Below are 20,080 nucleotides of genomic sequence, written 5' to 3'. Positions count from 1 at the left end.
CTGTACCTTAATTTTGACATGTAACATCTGCAAAGGGGTACATCTGCTTTGTAACACTGATTCTTGATTGTTTCTAATAATAACTTTAATAACAGTTACAATTTAGTTAGCACGAACCAATTCCATTTATTACAACTGTAAATATGCCTTATGCACCTTTTTATTGGTTTCCATGCTAACGGCCTTGCTTTCTTCCTTGCTATGGATAAACTTGTATTTTCTCAATTTCTTCTTTTGCTACCTCAATTGTTTGGCCTGCAGACCAGTTGCTAAGCCCATCCACATTCAGCTCTTAGTCTTCAGAGGGAAACTTTGAGCACAGTGAGAATCTCCCAGTGTGCAAGAGGGTCCCTGTGTGCCAGCTGCAGCTGGGGCCTCAGCCATCTCCTCTCTCAACAGGTTCCCCTCTGCAGCTTCACAGGAAAGGCCAACACCTCCCTCAGGGACACCTGCACCACACATTTCACATCTCCATGCCCATACGTGATGTCCCTGTCACAGCTGCATTACCAGCTTGCTGCTGTGCAGATGCTGCCACCACCCAAAGCAAGGCCCTGTGTCCCTGAAGGGACCCGCCCTGCTCTGTGGCCTGGACTGAAGGTGGGTCCCTCCTGCCAGGGCAGGGCCTGACACAGCTCTTCTGTTCCAATAAAGAGATGGAGCTGTCACCCCAGTGTCTGGCTGGTACCACCAGCAAAGCCCACACAGCACCAGCCCCGGCTGAGCTCCATGTCCAGGAGCAGGCAGGGCTGACCACGGTGTGGGCAGGCAGGAGCCAGGCAGGGGCTGCTGTGACCAGCAGCGGCGCCCCGAGGGGCTGGGGGAATCTGTGTTGAGTGTCCCTGGTCTGAGGGCACATTTCCTTCAGTGGCATCACCTGGGCCTGGACCTCCTCCAGTGCCATGCCCAGGAAAAGAGGCAACCATCAAGAGCATCTCATGGGACAGAACATGACCAGCAATGTCAGCAGGCAAAACCAAGGTTTTGTTTAGCAATGACCCTTTGATGAAGTCAAAGATTTACAATCAGTCCAGTACAGATTGGAGTACAGATGGGAGAACACTCAGGAGGTACAGCCAAGGCCATGAGGTCACAGCAGTCTCTGGGGTGACAGCAGGCTGAGGTGACAGCAGGCTCTGAGGTCACAGAGGTCCCAGAGCCCCGTGGTTGCACAGCACCACAAGGACCAAGCAGTCAGTCCTTGACCACGACTGTTGCGGCAGCAGTGGCGGCAGCAGCAGCGGTGCTGACATTGGGACAGCGGTGTCAGGACAGTGGTGGCAGCAAGAGCTGCAGGACTGGCAGTGGGCAAGGCACCATGGCCTTTGCTCTGCGCCTCTTCCTCCTGCTCCTCCTGGCAGTGGCCCTGCCTGACAGGGCTGCCCAGGCTGCTCCGTGGCGAGCACGGCGAGCAGGTGAGCCCAGGGCCTGGCTTCCCTTTCCTGAGACAGCACTTCCTTCTCCCTGGGAAGCGTTGGGGATGGTTTTCCCCCAGGGCTTGAGGGAGGGCTTCCTCTGTGCGTGGGAGAGAGTCCCCAGAGCCCCTGGGCTGGTCCCGCTGCCCCACCAGGGATGTTGCATAGGGCCTGCAAAGAAGGTGGAGAGTGACCAAAGCCAGCCCAGAGCTCTCCAGGCCCCTCTGCAGCTTTGGCCATGTCCACCGACATCTGGCTGCCACGGCCTTTCCCAACCCCCTTGCAGTGCCCAGTTCCCTAATGCAGAAGGGCGTCCCAGCACACCATGGAATGGTTCTGATCTGTGCTTCCTTCCAGATGAGGGTGGTAGGAAGGCTCCTCCAGCAGCTTGGCTTCATGAAGATTTTCTGCCTCTGGAGCCCCATGCAGGTATATTCTCACTGTCCCAGCAAGAAATAATCATTGATCACCTGTCATGAACCAGGTGACAGAAGCTTCTGTGGCTGTTGAGTTACAGGTGTGTCTGCATCAAGGACATTTCAAGCTCCTTTTCTGGTTGCTGCACGCAAGCCCAGCTCCCATCACAGGGGTGAGTGGTGTGTCCTTGCTGATCCCACAGGCTTGAGCCCTGGTTCTGTGGGATCCATTCATCTGAAATGGAAATACTTTCTGTTAAGGTTCTCCTAGAGGGAGGAATAAACCCACAGAAGACAAGATGCTTAGTGAACTGGATAGACGCTATGGTGGGTCCAAGTCCCTCAGCCTTCTCCTGAGACTCAGCAGCCAGGGGCTTTCTCTGCACATCTGGACACGCCGTTCCTGGCACAGTGGGAAGGGATCCATGGCAGCTTCACTGCCCCCTGCTGCTTTCATGTCCTGCAGGGCTGTTTCCCAGCCTGGCCTGGCTACAGCTTCTCCCCAGCCTCTGCAGGAAGGCATTGGGCATCAGCTGACAGGGAGCCCAAACTGCAGCACAGGCCATGCACAGCCAGAGATCCCTTGCAATTTCCCAGTCTTGGGGTAGATGTGGAATGGCAGCTCTTTGGAGGAGGGAGGGCCCTGTCCTGGCTCTGAAGTTTTGATGGCTTCCTGAACCTTATTCATGACTTGGACAAGTACTGCCTTTTGAAGATGCCACCTTCCTGTTGGGGAACAGCCCCACCTGATCCAGCTGTGGCTCTTCTTTTCTCCAGAGATGAACCCAAAGGCTGTGCTGAAGGTGCCATTTCCTGGAGGAAGCAGTGGCTCATGGGCAGCCTCTGCTGCAGGAAGGGAGGCCATGCCAGGCACAGTCCCAGGAGGTAATTGCTGTGCCCCTGGGCCTGAGCCCTGCTGAAGCTTGAGCTGCCATCTCTGTTGCTTGGCTGTGTGAGCACAGTGCAGAGGAATTATCCTGAGCAGGCTCAGGGCACTCGGCTACTGAGCAGTTCTGCTGAGGTCCCTCCATGGGAGACACATCCCAAAACCTGGCAGCGGCTGCAAGGAATGCCCATGGTGGGGAAAGGGCTGAGGGGAGGGTAAAGCTCCAGTGTGCCCTGAGAGGGCCTGGCTCTATCCCCTTGGGCTGGGGGAGCTGTCCCAGCTGAAGGACGGAGGGCAGGAGAGAGGGCAGGACGGAGGTAGGGATGTCTGTGGCACTGAATGCTGCAGTTTGGCCCAGGGCTTAATGGTTTCCTCTGTGGCAGGGAGAGCCCCTGGGCCCTGGGCTGGTGCCGCTGCCCCACCAGGGATATTGCACAGGGCCTGCAAAGAAGGTGTAGAGTGTCCAGAGCCAGTCCAGAGCTCCCCAGGCCCCTCTGCAGCTTTGGCCATGTCCACTGACATCTGGCTCCCTTGGCCATCCCCCAACCCCCTTGCAGTGCCCAGTTTCCTAAGGCAGAAGGGGGTCCCAGCACACCATGGAATGGTTCTGATCTGTGCTCCTTTCTAGACAAGGGTGGTAGGAAGGCTCCTCCAGCAGCTTGGCTGCATGAAGATTTTAAGCCTCTGGAGCCCCATGCAGGTATGTTCTCACTGTCCCAACAAGAAATAATCATTGACAACCTGTCACAAACCAGGTGACAGAAGCTTCTGTGGCTGTTGAGTTACAGGTGTGTCTGCATCAAGGACAATTCAAGCTCCTTTTCTGGTTGCTGCACGCAAGCCCAGCTCCCATCACAGGGGTGAGTGGTGTGTCCCTGCTGATCCCACAGGCTGAGCCCTGGTTCTGTGGGATCCATTCATCTGAAATGGAAATACTTTCTGTTAAGGTTCTCCGAGAGGGAGGAACAAACCTACAGAGGATAGTAAGTCGCTGGAGACATCCAAACACATGGATAAGATGTTGAGTGAACTGGAGAGACGCCATAGTGAGTCCATGTCCCTCAGCCTTCTCCTGTGACTCAGCAGCTGGGGGCTTTCTCTGCACATCTGGACATGCTATGGCTGGCACAGCAGGAAGGGATCCATGTCAGCCTCGCTGTCCCACTGCTGCTTTCACGGCCTACAGGGCTGTTTCCCAGCCTGGTCTGGCTGCAGCTTCACCCCAGTCCCTGCAGGAAGGCATTTGGCATCAGCTGACAGGGAGCCCAAACTGCAGCACAGGCCATGCACAGCCAGAGATCCCTTGCAATTTCCCGGTCTTGGGCTAGATCAGGTGTAGGGGCTGTTTGGAGGAGGGAGGGCCCTGGCCAGCCCCAATAACCTGGCCTTTCTCCTGATCCTTAACCATGACTTTAACAAATATTGCCACTTGAACATACCACCTCCTCAATGGGGAATGGTTCTATCTGATCGAGCTGTGGCTCTTCCTTCCTCCAGAGATGAACCCAAAGGCTGTGCTGAAGGCGGCGTTTCCCGGAGGAAGCAGTGGCTCATGGGCAGCCTCTGTTGCAGGAAGGGAGGCCATGCCAAGCACAGCCCCAGGAGGTAATTGCTGTGCCTCTGGGCCTGAGCCCTGCTGAGGCTTGAGCTGTAAATCTCTGCTGCTTGGCAGTGCCTGCCTTTCAGGGATTTTGCACAGAGCATGGAAAAGGTGTTGAGAATGTCCAGAGCCAGTCCAGAGCTTTCCTCAGGCCCCTCTGTAGCTTTGGCCATGTCCATTGACATCTGGCTCCCACGGCCTTACGTGACCTCCTTGCAGTGCCCAGTTCCCTAAGGCAGAAAGGGATCCCAGCACACCATGGAATGGTTCTGATCTGTGCTCCCTTCTAGATTGGGATGGTGACGTGGAGCATCTGGAAGTGCCGGTAAATGGCGGTTTGAAGACCTTGCCAGATGCTGGAGGCAAGTTCTCAATGTCCCTTTCCGCACAGAACAATCCGTGTCAAGGTGGCAAGAGCTCACTCATGTGCCATTTCCTTCAAGAGTCTGAAGGCTGAGGGATTCTGGAAACCTTGCCCTGCTCCCTTCTGGAGCCCTGAGTGATCCCACAGCATTGCTGTCAGTGGGAGGAAGGAGCATTTAGCTGTCAATCCTCTTCCTGTGTGCAATGCAGTGTCACCTTCCATGTGCTCTGTGCAGCCACAGAGAAGAGAAGAGAGGGAAGGGCTGGGCTCAGGGCTGTGCCCTGGGGCTCTGCCTTGTGTGGCTCCTTTCTGGCCCCAGGGAACCTGAGATGCTCCTGCTCCAGCTGCCAAGCCCTGGCCCTGCTTGAGGCTCAGTTCAGAGCTGCTGGCAGCTCCAGGGAGTCCTTTCTCCCCTGACTGCCATGCAAGGGGCTCCTTCCATCCCACTGTGGGCCCACTGCAGGCATGTGGTCCCCCTGTCCTTGCTACTGAGTTGAAGGCAGAGATGAGGGAGTGCCTTGGAGGGCAGCAGTCACCCGGGTGCACTCACTGCCACTCCAGCCTGAAGAAGAATCTTCAGCAGTGTCACGGGAGTTGTTCTGTCCTAACTTTCTTTGCAGATGAACCTGATGATGAAGATGATCCGGACTCCCAATCCATATCAGTTACTGAGCCTGATGATGAGGAAGATTATGAGGGTAGGTCAAGGCCTTTCCCCCTGGGAGAGCCTCCAGCTCAGAGCCCAAGGCTCGGCCACGGTGGCATCTCTGCAGGTGCCAGGACAGAGCCGTGCATGGTTGTGCCCTCACCCTGCGTGATCCTCTCACTGCTCCTGTGGCTCAGTGCTGCCTGTGCAGATCAGCAGACATGACTGAAGCTTCTGTGGCTGTTGAGTTATAGGTGTGTCTGCAGGGAGGACTTTCCCAGCTCCTGAGCTAAATTCTGCCAGCAAGCCCAGCTCCCATCGCTGGGGTGTGTGGTGCCTCCCTGCTGATCCCACAGGCTGACCACTGGTTCTGTGGGATCCATTCCTGGGAAATGGAAATATTTTATATAATGGTCCCCTGAGAAAGAAGAACAAACCTATAGGAGATAGTAATGTAGCAATGGGGGAACTCAAATACCTGGACATAGTCCTGAATGATCTGGAGGGACGCCATGGTGGGTCCATGTCCCTCAGCCTCCTCCTGACACTCAGCAGCCAGGGGCTTTCTCTGCACATCTGGACACGCCGTGCCCGGTACAGCAGGAAGGGATCCATGGCAGCCTTGCTGCCCCACTGCTGCTTTCATGGCCTGTAGGGCTGATTCCCAGCCTGGCCTGGCTGCAGCTTCTCCCCAGCCTCTGCAGGAAAGCATTTGGCATCAGGTGACAGGGAACCCAAACTGCACCATGGGCCACGCACACCTTGAGATCCCCTGAAAATTTCCAGTCTCAGGCTAGTTCAGGTTTAGGGTCTGTTTGGAAGAGGGGTGGCCCTGGAGCATTTCCAAAACCGTGGGCATTTTCCTGATCCTTATCCATGTCTTTGACAAGTATTGCCTGGAGAAGACCAGCACAGCACAGAGAAATTGTGCCATTCGAGCTCAGGGGGTTGAGCAGTCTTGTGCCAAGGGGTGGCAAGGTGCCTGCAGGCCCCAGCTCTGGGGGAAACAGAGAACGTCCTGGCTGTATCCAGCGTGCTGCCAGCTCAGCAGTGGAGCACAGCAAAGGCTCACACTGCCCATTGCTCCCACAGATGCAGCTGGCACCACAGCACATGCTCAGAAGATCTGGGAGAGCATGAGAAGAGTTTTCTACCAGGGAACAGATGGTTTGATTAAGTTAATGGCCATTGTGGCTGGTGGAGCAGTTTTCCTGATGATGTGCTGTGCCGGAATCTGGTATTGCTGGAAGGGAAAACGGTGAGTGTTTTGCAATCTCGGCCTCAAACAGCTTCTTGAAAGGCTGCTCATAGTCAGGAAACATTCCCAGTGAGGCTGCTGTGCACTTGTGGGTAGGCCTTGGTTGCCCAAATAACTCTGCTGAGAGTTCTGCTGCTGCCCAGGCCTTTCATTGGCCTCTTAATTGCTGGGCCTTGTCCTGGGGAGCCCGCTGGGGCTGCAGCCAGTGCTGGCTCCCACTCAGGCTGCCTGGCCAAGAGCAGCCCCAGGAGCAGCGGGCAGAGGCAAAGCAAGGTGGGCAGGAGAAAGAGCGGGGACGAGATTGCCCTTGAAAGGCAGAGGTGCTCTGGGGCCCGCTCCCGGCCAGGGACCCTGCCCAGAGCCATCCCCTGCTCGCTGGGGCCTTGAGGGGCAGCTGTCCAGCTGGGCCAAGCTGTGCCAGCAGCTCCAGCTGTGCTGGGGAGCCTTGGCCGCTCTGGGCCCTGCTGTTCAGGAGGGTCCCTGAGTGCCAGCAGTAGCTGGGGGCCTCAGCCACCTCCTCTCTCCACAGGAGCACCTCTGCAGCTTCAGAAGAGCAGCCAAAGATTCCAGTGTCTGAGAAGCTGACCTGTTATCCTCGCTCTCCACATCTCTCCCTATCTGCTGTGCTGCAGCTGCATCCCCGTCTTGAGGGCATCCCAAGACCCACACCTCCCAAGCGAGACCCTCTGCCCCTGAGCCCCCTGGCCCTGTTCCCTGGCCAGGACTGAAATTGGGCAGCCCCTGTCCACCAGAGTGTTGCCGCCTGTTAGTTTGCCTTCATTAAGTATGTTTGTTCACCTTCATTGAGTTTAGAGTTGGTTTGCCCCAGTTACTCCCCACTATCCCGATATAGTTTGTTCCCAGTTGCCTGTCATTGTAAACCTCTCCCCTCTTTCCAGATTGTTCCCCATCCATCACTTTGGTCCTACCCCCAAGCCCTATCAATCTATGTACACCACACCTTTTGTTCTGGTTCCTTCCCTGCTCATCATCCCTTACTCGATGCCCTATTGGTTGTATAGCTATCCTACCTCCCCCAAGTCCCTACCATTGGATTTGTGTAGTGTAACCCCTTCCCACAACACCTCCCCTGCTGCAATATTATTGGTTGTTGTATGAGCCGCCCACGGGCTTTAAAACCTGGCGCACAGAGGTGCCCAGGGGCTCGGCTCGGACTTTCTCCTCGAGATCCCAGCCCTGTCCCTCATCGCCTTCTCCCTGCACCTGCTGGAATAAACTTGTTCCTGGGAAATTGGAGGACTCCGAGCACTCTCTCTCCCTTTACTTCACCTCGTGTCGCCCTGCATACTATAGAGCCCAAGCCCAAAGGAGCTCTAGAGGTTCCAGGTCGAGCCACATAGTGCTCACCTGGTTCCCCACTCCTGCCGCCGACGCTTGGCACAAGCTAGCCGGGGCGTGAAGGGCCGAGCAGGCAGCGACACCAGAGCAGGGGTTGGCCCATGTTTTTTGTTCAAATAAAGAGATGGAGCTGTCACCCCAGTGTCTGGCTGGTACCACCAGCAAAGCCCACATGGCACCAGCCTTGGCTGAGCTCCATGTCCAGGAGCAGGCAGGGCTGACCATGGTGTGGGCAGGCAGGAGCCAGGCAGGGGCTGCCGTGACCAGCGGTGGGGCCCCGAGGCGCTGGGGGAACCCGTGCTGAGCATCCCTGGGCTGTGAGGGCACATTTCCTTCTGTGGCATCACCTGGGCCTGCACCTCATGAGGCACACAGGGAAAATTTGGGCTCTCTCCTAAGGTGTGCAGGGATTCCCCATGAGGAGTGCAGTGGGGTTAAACTGAGAGGGTTTTTTACTCTTCTCAGCACAGCAAAGGGGACAGTCTTGGCCAAGGTTTTGCAGAGCTGGGAGGAAGCCTCTTGTGAGCCCTTGGGCCCGGCCTGTGGGCACAGCGGGCAGGTGGAGCCCATCCCTTGAGGCCAGTCCGGGCTGCTCGGGCCAGGCTGGGCCGGGTGAGCCGGGCCATTCTCTGGGGCACAGGAGGCACCCAGGGCTATAACTGGGGCCGTGGTTTTTCAGCTTGAAGGGAGGCTGGCTCTGTTGGTTCAGAGGGCACAGCTTAGATCCCAGTTACCTTTGTAAACCTGCTGGGGAAGTGTTGAGGGCAGAGAGTTCCAACCCTTCTCACTGGGAAGCTGGGCTGATGCTGTGGGGTTTTTTAATTTTTTGCCCTCTAAATTTGTGTCCTGGCAGAGGATTAAGTTTGCTTGCTCTCAGTAAGCCCCTTTTCTTCTTGGTACTGTTGTAAATGAAATTAAAATCAGACAACTAGATATATTGAATTAACAGCAATTAAATAACAAGGGAAAAAATTATACAATTTAGTGAATTGAATACAAGGATGCAATATAATAAAATAATACTATTTAGTGGATTGAATAGATATTTGGTATAAAAGGAAAACAATTCAGTAAAAGAGTACAATTTAGTGAATATCTTCATGTATATATATATATGCGAATATAATTTGCTAGTAATTGAGTATGATTAAAGCATGAGCAAAACTGACTGGGGTATGGGCAGGGCTTCTCACCCTGCCTCACGTACCAAAACAAAGCAATTCAAACTAAACTTATATACTGTATGCTTATACATATTCATTCATGTTTCCCCTAAGTCTCCTCCTGTTTTTGATTCTTTAATTTTACATCACTATTCTTCATGGTGCAAGCCTCACTTGTTGCTAGGGGGTCTTCAGTCTCCTTTCGATGGTATTTTGGATGAAGGCCTACGCTCATCCTCATTGTCCTCTGGATAACCTTACAGGTTTTGCATGGGTACTAAGTGTTATGTAAATAAGCATTGCGTTCCACTAATTAGTCTTACACTTCATAATCTTCAGGCCTATGCCTAAAGTTGTTCCAACTTTATCCATCTCAAGGTTGATTTCTTCTTGGGACACCACTTACCTCAAAACTACATCCTGTACCTTAATTTCAACACGTAACATCTGCAAAGGGGTACATCTGCCTTGTATCACCAATTCCCTTGATTGCTTCTAATAATAACTTTCCAAATAGTTACAATTTAGTTAGCACAAATCATTTCCATTTATTACGCTCCCCAAATTCCACTCCCAACATCTCCCCCGCTTCCAGCTCAGGATGGTGCCCCAATGAGACCCCTCCCCAAATCCCACCCCCAAGACACCTCCCCATTGCTGGAAAATCCCCCAAATCTCACTCCAAAATCAGAAATCCTCCCTGAGACCCCTCCCCAAATTCAGGCCTCCCCAAAATGCCCCTCCTCACTGGGATTAGGACCTCTCCCCATCAATGGAAATTCCCCCAAAAGACAAAAAATCCTCCCCAAATCCCCTTCCCAAAATCAGAACTCCACCAGGACCCCTGAATTTCCCCCCAAAACCACCAAATTTTCCCCCCCAAATCCCCAATTTTTTTCCCCAAATCCCAAATCCTCTCCCTAAAAACCCCAAAGTTCTCCCCAAAGCCCCAAACTTCCTCCCCAGACACCCAAATGTTAGAAAAAAATCCTTAAATTCTTGCCCTAAAACCCCAAAATTCCCCCCAGGACCTTCAGAGTTTCACCCCAAAACCCCAAATTTCTCCCTGAACCCCCAAATTTCTCCAATTCCACCCCAAATCCTGGGAGAACTCCCCAAAAAACAGGAAGCCTTCCCAAAACCTCCACCAAAACTGCAACTCTCTCCCCAAAAATCACCAAAAATCTGAGAACATAAATTTTTTCATACCTTGGGTGGGGGGAGAAACACCAGAAATTTCAGGATTTTTCCCGTTTTTTTGGGGAGGGGGGTCTCCCTGTTTCCTGTCCCCCCAGGTGACCCCACCCCAAAATTCCTGCCCCTTGGCCCCCCAAATTAAGTGTAAATAAATAAAAAGATGAAAAAAGGAAAAAAAAAGGGGGGGGAAGGTAAAAAAAAAAAAAAAAAGCCAGAAAAAATTTAAAAAAAACATTTTCTCACCTCAGTTTGGGGGGAGGGGGATGGAGGAAACATTGGGGGAGGGGGTGAACCTCCAGAAAAAAAAAATTGAGGGACCCCCCGTGTCCTGGGTTGATTATGATGTTAAATTGTATCCCCATTCGTCCACCTAACCCAGACACAGGTTTTGTATTCTTAAAATTCCATCTAAGAGTAAAAGTGAGTGGAAAAGAAGCACCGAACCTGTTATCAGACTGTACTTGCTCCCCCCACATCGGGAGTTTTGACTACAGCACAGACAGACAACAAGACACAGATCGCCTTGGCTTTCCAACTAGCCAGAGCAGAGAGGTCTTCCTGGACTGTTTTCTTTCCCTTTTTCTGAAACGAATCGAACCTGCTCTGGACTGGGGACTCGGGGGAGCACCGGGAGCTTGCACCCGTGGACTACCGGGAGCCCAGCCTGGGCAGCGGCATTTTCCAGCACCAGAGGGACTGATAACAGAGCGAACACCCACAGGAAAGAGACCCTCTGAAGTTCGTCATGTCTTCTGAATGGCGAGAGGTTTTGTAATTTGATATCGTTCATTCTTGTGCTGGGTAGAGCTGTGCCTGTGAAATAAACAGGATTTTCCAACTTCTTTCAGAGAAATCTCTTCCGAACCGGTTGAGGGGTGGGAGAAAAGGGCCACCTGGGTTTGCTTCCCGGGGGGAGGCCCATTGGAGGTTTTCTCCCAAATTTGCCCTAAACCAGGACAGCGGCCCTCGGCAGTTGGCGGCCTTTGGGGTGGAGCCCAGTGGCACGCGAGCGGCCTTTGGTGGCTGCTGTCGGCCGGCGGCTGGGTAGACCTGCTGTCGGCCGCCCGCTGGGCAGACCTGCTGTCGGCCGGCGGGCCGCCGTGGGACGCGTCGAGCGGCTCTCCCCTATCGGCCTGAGCGCCTCGCCGCCTTCGCGTCTCCCTGAGAGGGAAGGAGGGAGCCCTCAGAAGCCGGCGGCGCTCCCTCCCGCGTCTGGGCCCGAGCAGATGGCGGCCCTGCTCCCGCCTCGGTTTCTGCCCGGCTGGCTCGGTCAGCGGGGCTGCCGTCCGCCTGCAGGTTTCGGTGGGGCCGGCCGGGGGCGAGCGGGAAGGAAGCCGCCGTCGGAGCGAAAGCCTCCGAGAGAGAGCCGGCGAGAAAGCTTCCTCGGAAAGGGAGGAGACCGAGCCTCAGGTCGCCGGCGGCCCCGTCGGCCCGCTCCTCAGCCCCCGCAGGCGTTGTCGCGGTGCCGAGCGGCCGGCCGCTTGAGGAGCCGCCTGGGCCGTGGGCGGGGAGGGGCCGACGGCGGCGGCCCGAACCCAAGCCGCAGGGGGGCGGGGAAAGCCCGGAAGGCGGTGCCAAGGCAGGGTGACGTCAGAGGGCGGGGCCGCCCGGCGAGCCCCCGGAGGCGGGCCCGGGGCCAAAGACCTGCGCGGAGCGCCGAAGAGCCGGCCTGTGCAAGCGGCCGCCCGCTCGCCGCCTCTGCCGGGGATTCGAGTCGAGTCACGCCGGGGGCCGGCGGCTTCCAGCCGCGTCCCACCGCCCGCTTCCGCCTGCTTCCTTTTCCCCGCTGTCCGCCCCGAGGTGCCGCTTGCTGGCTGGTGCCGTGTCTGCTCCCCGCGGGGTGGGGACGCCCCGTTGCCGGCCTGTGCAAGCGGCCGCCCGCTCGCCGCCTCTGCCGGCGACTCGAGTCGAGTCACTATGACTCTTAACAGAGGTAAGTTTGCATTCCTAACTGGGCCTAGCCGCTGAAATCAGACCTCCTCGTGGTCCCGCTGGATACCCGCAAGGGTAACTAGCTGATTTCTGCCCCAGTGTGAGTGAGGTTGTGTTTTTCACTGCCTCCCTGCCTTTGGACTCGCCACCCAAAGTGCAGTTTCACGATTTTGCGTCGAAAAGTTATCGGCAGAAGCTCCTTAAAAGCTCCCTGCCTGAAACCGAGCCCGCGGTCAAGTTGGGCAAAGCTGACAGCGCTTGAGGGGGTGCTGTTAGTCAATATTCCCTCAATTGGACTTAGTTTTACTTTGAAACGGCACCACGGTAAAGGCTTTAAAGCTACTCCGTGTGTCCACGGCGACTCAAACTAATTTTAAAGACTGGTATATAAAATCGCCACAAACCCCAAATTTTAAACCCTCAGAATTGGGAAGGGAGGTTTGGAAAAGTTTAAAACTGGAGTTCTACAACTCGATGCATTGTGCCGAAGAATGTAATGCCCATTGTGTGGGGCGGGAGGGGCTGGAGGAATACCCTGATGTGTACTGTGATGATACAATGACTTGCTTATCTCTAGATGATAACGGGATTGATAAGAGCCAGGAAAAGACTGCCACACCCCCACCCACCCAGGAAGAAGCAGCAGTTTTATCAGAGCCAGAGGAAACCACTATTCAACCACCAAACAATGGGGAATCAGAAGACTGCCCTGTCATATCAGTTCCAGATGAGAATCCACCCTGCCCGTGCTGCGGTATTAAAACGAATAAAATGCCTGGATTAATTGAACATTTACTCAGAGCATATGGAATTAGAGAATGCAAATTTAAATGCACCAAATGTGATTTGGAAAATACAAATTTTCACAGCATTGCCTGCCACTATCCAAAATGCAAAGGTAAAATAAAAAAACCATCCCCAGGAAAATGGCCCTGCAATGTATGCCAGATGAGTTTTCAAACTAAAATTGGACTGGGACAACATAAAAGAATTGCACATCCAGCAGTCAGAAACCAGGAGAGGCTAGAAGCCATGAGACCAAAAGAAACATCAGCAAGAGGAGCCCACAAGAAATGCTGGAGTGAAGAGGAGGAAAATCTGCTAATCCAACTAATAAAACAATATGAGGGTAATAAAAACATTAATAAACTGATTGCTGAACACATCCCATCCAAAACTGCAAAACAAATCAGTGACAAGAGATGCTATCTGATGTTAAAACAACAAGCCTCCATTGGATTACAAACTAACAGAAAAACAGAAGAGCAGCCACAGGAAAAAATTCAAAAGCCATCAAAGCGTAAAGAAACCAAAATAAAGCAGTTGAAAAAACACTAGGAAGATATTATCCCATCAAAGATCAGTGATGGCACCTTCATTTTGTATCAGGAAGCCTTCCAAGAAATTCTCAAAAAGAAAAATAAGAATCCCACCCACACCATTAGTGAAATAACCAAAGACTGCATGAAGGTATTTAAAGAGATGCACAGCTGGGAAAAGAACACGGCCTCGTCCGTGGGGCTGTGCCTGGCTGTGCTGCTGGAGCTCCACAGGGACCTGATCTGGGAGGCTCTGTCTGCTGTGGCCACCTGATCCAGCAGGCATTCTCCATTTATTTCAAGACTGTTCTTTTATCATTTTTCTGTAGTGTATAAATAAAAGATGTGTTCTAATAAACAGACTGCAAGACTGTTCTTTTGCTGCCCAGGGTCTGCAGGGCATAGGGGAAGAGGGGGAAAAGGGTCTTTGTGCTCAGCAAGCTGCCCAGGTGTGCAGTGGTGCAGGAAAACTGGCCAGAAGCCCCTTGGCCTTTGGTGGTTCTGCTGAAGGCACAAGCCCTGTCCCAGCCTGACAGCACCGTCTGTGTCCTCCTGCCCATGTGGTGCTGGCTGGATTGCTGAGGGCTCCCAGGTGCATCTTGATCCAGCTCCATGAGCAGCCCCCAGGCTTGATTTGCCTTGTTCCTGACAGCCGGCTGCTCTGATGCTTCCCTGGGGCTCCTAACTGGAGCAGGTTTATCTGAGGGGGGTGAGAATGCCAGGATGTGCCAGGACCAGAGCCCTGGGGTTTCCAAGGAACAAACCATCAATCCCCTTTTCCAGGAGATCCCAACCCTCTGAATCACACTTGGGATAGAGAATAGCAGAATGGCTAGAGTACTTAAGACCGGAATGCTGGGAAAAAACCTGATCTTTAATTAACCCCATTTCCTGATGGGAAATAATCCAGGAATTCAGTTCCTGGAATTGGAAAAAGAAGGAAATGCTTTTTTGGGAGGTGCGATTGGTCCTCCTGGACAGGGGATTTCCCTAATCCATCCTTCCCTGATTGAGGAATGGAAGTTTGTGGGATGAGCCAGGATTAACAGACCCCTCCCTCAGGTGTGTGATCCAAGATTTTTCTGCTTTTTCCCAGCCCAGGTGAGCCATGTGCAGCATTCCAGAGGGATGGAGCTATCATGTTTGTAATCCATGATTTTCCCATTTTTTCCCCAGTTGTTCCCAGTCCAGGTGAGCCGTGTGCAGCCTTCCAAATGGATTGGTTCAAACCAGGAAGGATTTTATTTCCCATGGGAATAAACCTGGGCTCCAAAACACTCCCAGAATGGCAAAATCACAATTTTAGCAGTTTTTTTCCAGCTCCACATTGCAGGAATTCATGGATCTGCTGATGGTGATAGTGGATGCTCATCCCAAATAATCTGCCTGTTTGTCTAAGAACACTCCGGTGATGGTGCTGATACAAGTTGTGCTGATTCAGTCTGCTGAGATTTTTGGGGATTTTTTTTTTGTGATTTCAGGGGTCTGGGAGGGGCGGGGGGGGGCAGTACACAATCTGGATCTGGAAAAATACCGAATAGTGCAGGGAATGAGGAAATTGTCATGGAAACAAGCACAGAGGAACTGGGAAAAGAATTTTTAAGAAGCGAAAAAAAGGATAACATTCCAACCAAATGCACTGGATGCGTATGGATGCTGAAAGCAGGCAGGGAGCACAGAGCCTGTGTGAAACTGAGTCACACAGGCTTCTCTCTCTGGCCTGGGAAAGCATAAGAAGGAATCCCAACAGTCCTTGTTAAAGGACACCAGTTGGCAGGTGTTGTTTAATCGAGGGCTGGTGTTCCACTTAACCAATGATGGTGATGTGTACCTTTAATGAGCAATGAGAGTTTTACCTGTCAGATCTTCTCGAACATGTGTATAAAAGAAGATTAAGAATAATAAACTTTGCTCTCTTGGACAATGCAGCCAAGGGAGTCAGTGTCGTACTCCTCGCCATTCCTAATACAGTGCAAGAGAAAAGAATAACTTGGAGGTGGAATAGGAGAAATTCCAATACAACAGGTTACCAAGGCCTGGGAGGGCCCAAATTTTTCATTTTATTTGGGAAATTTTTTGGTGTTTATCAATGTTATTGGATTTTTTTTTCCAAGAAAATCCCACTTTTCCTTTCTGATGGGACTGGCAGTTGCCTCCTGTTCTTGTAGTTCTGATTTTGCCCATCCTCATTCCCAAAAGTTTTTCGAAACTTCTGTAAAATGATGAAAATGATGATGGACTGTGGCCTTTTTTCTTTCTCCTTACTTGTGATGCTATTGCAGTGAAAAGAAGAAAAAACACTGATAAAAAATGGGAAAAAAAATATAAAAATATCAGCATTTTACCATGTATCAGTGCCTGGCTATTTCTTTTAAAGCTTTGTTTGGCTAATGTTCTTTTTGCTATAAAATAGAATTAAATGAAGCCCTGGGGAGGTTTAAGAAAAAGAGAAAAAATGTAAATTAAAATTTTAAATTTGGCTTCTTTTTCACAGGAGCAATCCTTTTAGACTACAAATAAAATAAAAAAAAAATCCCACAAAAAGAGCAATAGAAGAAATAATCATAATCACAATTGTCTGTATTCTGAATATTTATTCTTTGTAGTTTTTTGGGGACTAAAAGTTTGCAACTTTATTTTGCTATTTAAAAGACCTTATTTTCTCATGTATTATTCTGGAGAAGAAAACTGCTTTGCTTTTTTTGATTTTTAATTTTTATTCCTTTGAGTTGTCAGCAGTTTTCCTCGTTGAAAATTAAAAAAATAGAGGGATAAAGAGATAAGGGGAAAAAAGAAATAAAAAAGATTAAAATAAAGGAAAAATCTCTTGAAAATATAAAAACTAAACAAAAAATTCAGTTACACTGTTTCTAGTGTGTGACAGAGTGCCTTGATTTTTCCATGATGCTTGGTGCTTTCCGGACTTGTAGAGTTGTCTGGACACGATGTTGAGCTTGGCAGAGATTCCACAGCTGCTGGAGCCATTCCCAGTTTTCCTTCCCACCTGTAGTTTTTGATACCGTCATGTACATGACCATTTTTCGCAGTAGTTGTGCCATTTTTCATATTCCTGATGCCCGGAATGCTTTTATTCCATTGAAATTTGTTTCAGCAGCTGGAAGATTTGAAATTCCCAATGCCCAGAATGTGTTATTCTCTAGAAATTAGGAAGGGGAGCTGGAAGATCTGAAATTCCCAAAGCCTGGAATGCTGTTATTCTACAGTGTTGAAGTCTGGAATACAGAGTGTGTGCCCTTGTTTCTGATACTTAGTTATAAGATCCAGAAAAACACTGAATTTCATATAACATGAAATTCATGAGCATGTTTTCATGGTGGTACATGAAAACAAATGTTAAATTTAGATGGAAAAAGCTGAAAGTGTAAGTGTGTAGATTAGAAAGTTCTTTTAAATCACTGGGTGAAAAAGTAAGTTTAGAGAACAAGAGACAAGATGGAGGATTTAGGGTGTTGTCTCTTGTCCCTTCTTCTTTCTTCTTCATCTTCTTCTCCTAGAGGTTTTTGGGTAGTAGTAAGTGATTGGACAGAGAATGCCGCAGCGCATCACAGAGATGATGGGTCATTGGGTCATTAAGAAAAATAATATATGTGTCTACTGTTAACTGGGTAAAAATAGGTATAAAGATAAAAGAACTGCGTATTTCGGGGTCATTTTGTGCATCAGACACAAAGTGTGCCACAAGGCCTTGTTTGTACCATCAGAAGAAAGAAATGTACCAGATTGCAAAGATTAACCTTGTGTAGCCAGCCTGGAGAGACCTGTTAAGTTTTCTGATGACCTTTTAATAAACACAAGAAACAAGATTCTAACGAGCTTGGGAGTTTTCTTCAAATCATAAGAACTGAGATAAGCAGGGCTCCCCACGAGGGAGGATCCCAAAAGAATTCAGTCCAAAGGAGGCTGAGAAATCCAAGAATAAAAAGAAAAATACAGAAGAGATGCAGCAGAAACAGAAACAGAAACAGAAAAAGGATATTTATAGAAAAGTTACACACAGGAATTTGGGAGGAGAGCTGGAGGACCTCAAATTGCCAATTCTTGGAATGGTGCTATTCCATGAGAATTTTGTGGGAATTTGGGAGGGGAAATAAAGGATTTGAAATTCCTGATGTCTAGAATGCCATCATTCCAAGAGAATGTAGGTGCAGAACTGGAGGATTGCAAATGGCCAGTACTTGGAATGCCGTTATTCCATAGGAATTGGGTGGGAATTTGGAAACGGAACGGGAAGATTCAAATTTCCTGATGCTCGGATTGCCGTTATTCTATGGGAATTTGGGAGGGGGGATGGAAGATTTGAAATTCCTGAAGCTTGGAATGCTGTTAATCCATAGGAATTCGGGAGTGGAAATGGAGGATTCCAAATTCCCAATGTGTGTAATGCTGTTATTCCATGGGAATTTCAGGAGGGAAGCAGGAGAATTCTTAATTCCTGACACCCAGAATGCCATTATTCCATGGGAATTTGAGAGGGGAGGTGGAGGAGTCAAAAATCCTGATGCCTGGAATGCCATTATTTCATGGGAATTTGGGAAGGGAACAGGAAGATTTCTAATTCATGACGCCTGGAATGCTGTTATTCCATGGGAATTTGGTGGGAATCTAACAGTGCATATAAAGGATTCCAAATTCTCAATTTCCAGAATTCTGTAATTCTATCTTTTTGGTGGGAATTGGGAAGGAGGGCTGGAAATTTTTTAAATTCTTGATACCCAGAATGCCATTATTCCACAGGAATCTGTGAGGGGAGCTGGAGGATTCCAAATTCTCAATGCCTGGAATGCCGTTATTCCATGGTTTCCATGTGCTGCCCAGCAAATCCAACCCCCGAGCTTCAAATCCAACTTTTGACTTTCAAATCAAACATTTGACCACATAAACCATCTTGGAATTCAAGTCCAACCTCGACCATCAAATTTAACCTTAAAACACCTGGGATGGGATGGGATGGGATGGGATGGGATGGGATGGGATGGGATGGGATGGGATGGGATGGGATGGGATGGGATGGGATGGGATGGGATGGGATGGGATGGGATGGGATTGATAGGACCAAGCTGCTTTTTTTTTTTCCCAGAATGCAAGAAAGACAGTCAGAAAAGCAGAAGGAAACATAACAGTATCTCTGTACTACTGAATTGTCCTGGGAAACTCAGAAATTGATGGTGTTCTGGTGCTACTGCCAATCCCTTCCATGGAAAAAATTCATTCCAGGAAGGAGCAACATCATCTGACAGATACCCAGAGTTGCCAGCAGTTGCTCCAAGAGCTCCTGCCATCAGCCCCTGCAGGAAGGAGCCCAGCTCCCAATGCACATGGGCTTTGGCTGCCCCCTGGCACAGAAGCCCCTCAGGGGCACAGGTCTCTGGGGCAGAAGAAGGGCACCAGCACTGCCAGGGCTCGGGTGGTGGCAGGTCTGCTTCAGTGGGGACTCTGCCACACCTGCTGATTTCAGTGCTCGCTGGGCCCCAGGGCTCAGAGCAGCATTTGTGCCCTGGCCCACACGTTCCTTGTCTGTGTCACAGCCTGTGTGGGTTTAGGATGGTCACCAGACAGGATGTGTCCCAAGGAGGCCGTGCCAGCTTCTGTGCAAGGCCCCATGCCCTTCCTGCTGTGGCTGTGTCGGCAGCCCTGGGGCTCCTTCTGCTGCCCTGAGCCCGCAGAGCAGGGCAGCATTTGCTGATGGTTTGAGCTGTTCCTAAATATCCTGTTGGGCTCATTCAATGTGTTCATTCCTTGTTTTCTCACAAACCAGGATTTTTGATTCCCAAACTTTGTCCAGATTGAGGAGGAGGCTGTGAGTAAGAGGAAGATGCCCCAAGACACCCAGGCAGGTGAGGAGGAAGTCAGTGCCCCTTTCCCCCTCTCTCCTGCTCCATCTCCCAGCCCAGCATGGCCCCCAGCTGCAGGAAAACCCCGCTGCTGATGCCGTCCTGCTGGGGACGCACAGGGGAGATCTCCTTCTCCTTCCCTCTGGCATGGAGGCAAATCCCATCCTCTCCTTGTACTTCCTCCCCCAGACGTGGAGCTGAGGATGGAGACCAGAAAGGACAAATCCCCACAGCAGAACCTCATAGACGAGGCTGTTTTGAGTGGCTCCAGAGTGCAAGAATCCAATAAGGAGGAAAATCCCTGGAGATCCTGCAAGAGGAGGGGCTCCAAACCCCTTTTCCTCTGAGGAGGAAAGATCCACCCTCTGACAGGATGGCAGCCAGAGACCCAGCCAGGGCTCTGAGCTGGTGGTCCATGAGCAGCTTCAGGATGGGGAGAAGCCCTACAAGTGCTTGGAGTGTGGGAAGAACTTCAGCCACAGCAAGAGCCTGATTTGCCACCAGATGATCCACACTGGGGAATTCCCTATGAGTGTAGGGAATATGGGAAGGGCTTCAGCTGCAAATCCAATCTCATCATCCACCAGCGCATCCACACTGGGGAGAGGCCCTACAAGTGTCCCCAGTGTGGGAAGAGGTTCCAAAGTGGCTCAGATCTCCTCCAGCACCAATG

At 51.1% G+C, this 20,080-nt stretch overlaps 1 protein-coding gene and 1 long non-coding RNA gene across 2 annotated transcripts in view; one reads left to right on the top strand and one right to left on the bottom strand.

The window, feature by feature from the left end:
• LOC147646935 (uncharacterized) overlaps positions 1-20,080 on the bottom strand; it is a 592,289-nt gene that overhangs the window by 222,371 nt on the left and 349,838 nt on the right. The window lies entirely within an intron of this gene.
• LOC147646949 (uncharacterized) lies at positions 11,881-13,913 on the top strand. The gene is made up of 2 exons (XR_015281758.1): positions 11,881-12,237; positions 12,814-13,913. It is a non-coding gene; the product is annotated as an uncharacterized LOC147646949 (long non-coding RNA).

Source organism: Cyanistes caeruleus, unplaced genomic scaffold, assembly GCF_971803275.1.
Source record: "Cyanistes caeruleus unplaced genomic scaffold, bCyaCae1.hap1.1 HAP1_SCAFFOLD_76, whole genome shotgun sequence".
Lineage (NCBI taxonomy): Eukaryota > Metazoa > Chordata > Aves > Passeriformes > Paridae > Cyanistes > Cyanistes caeruleus.
The sequence above is the reverse complement of the archived record's forward strand: the minus strand, read 5'-3'. Positions and strand labels throughout refer to the sequence as shown.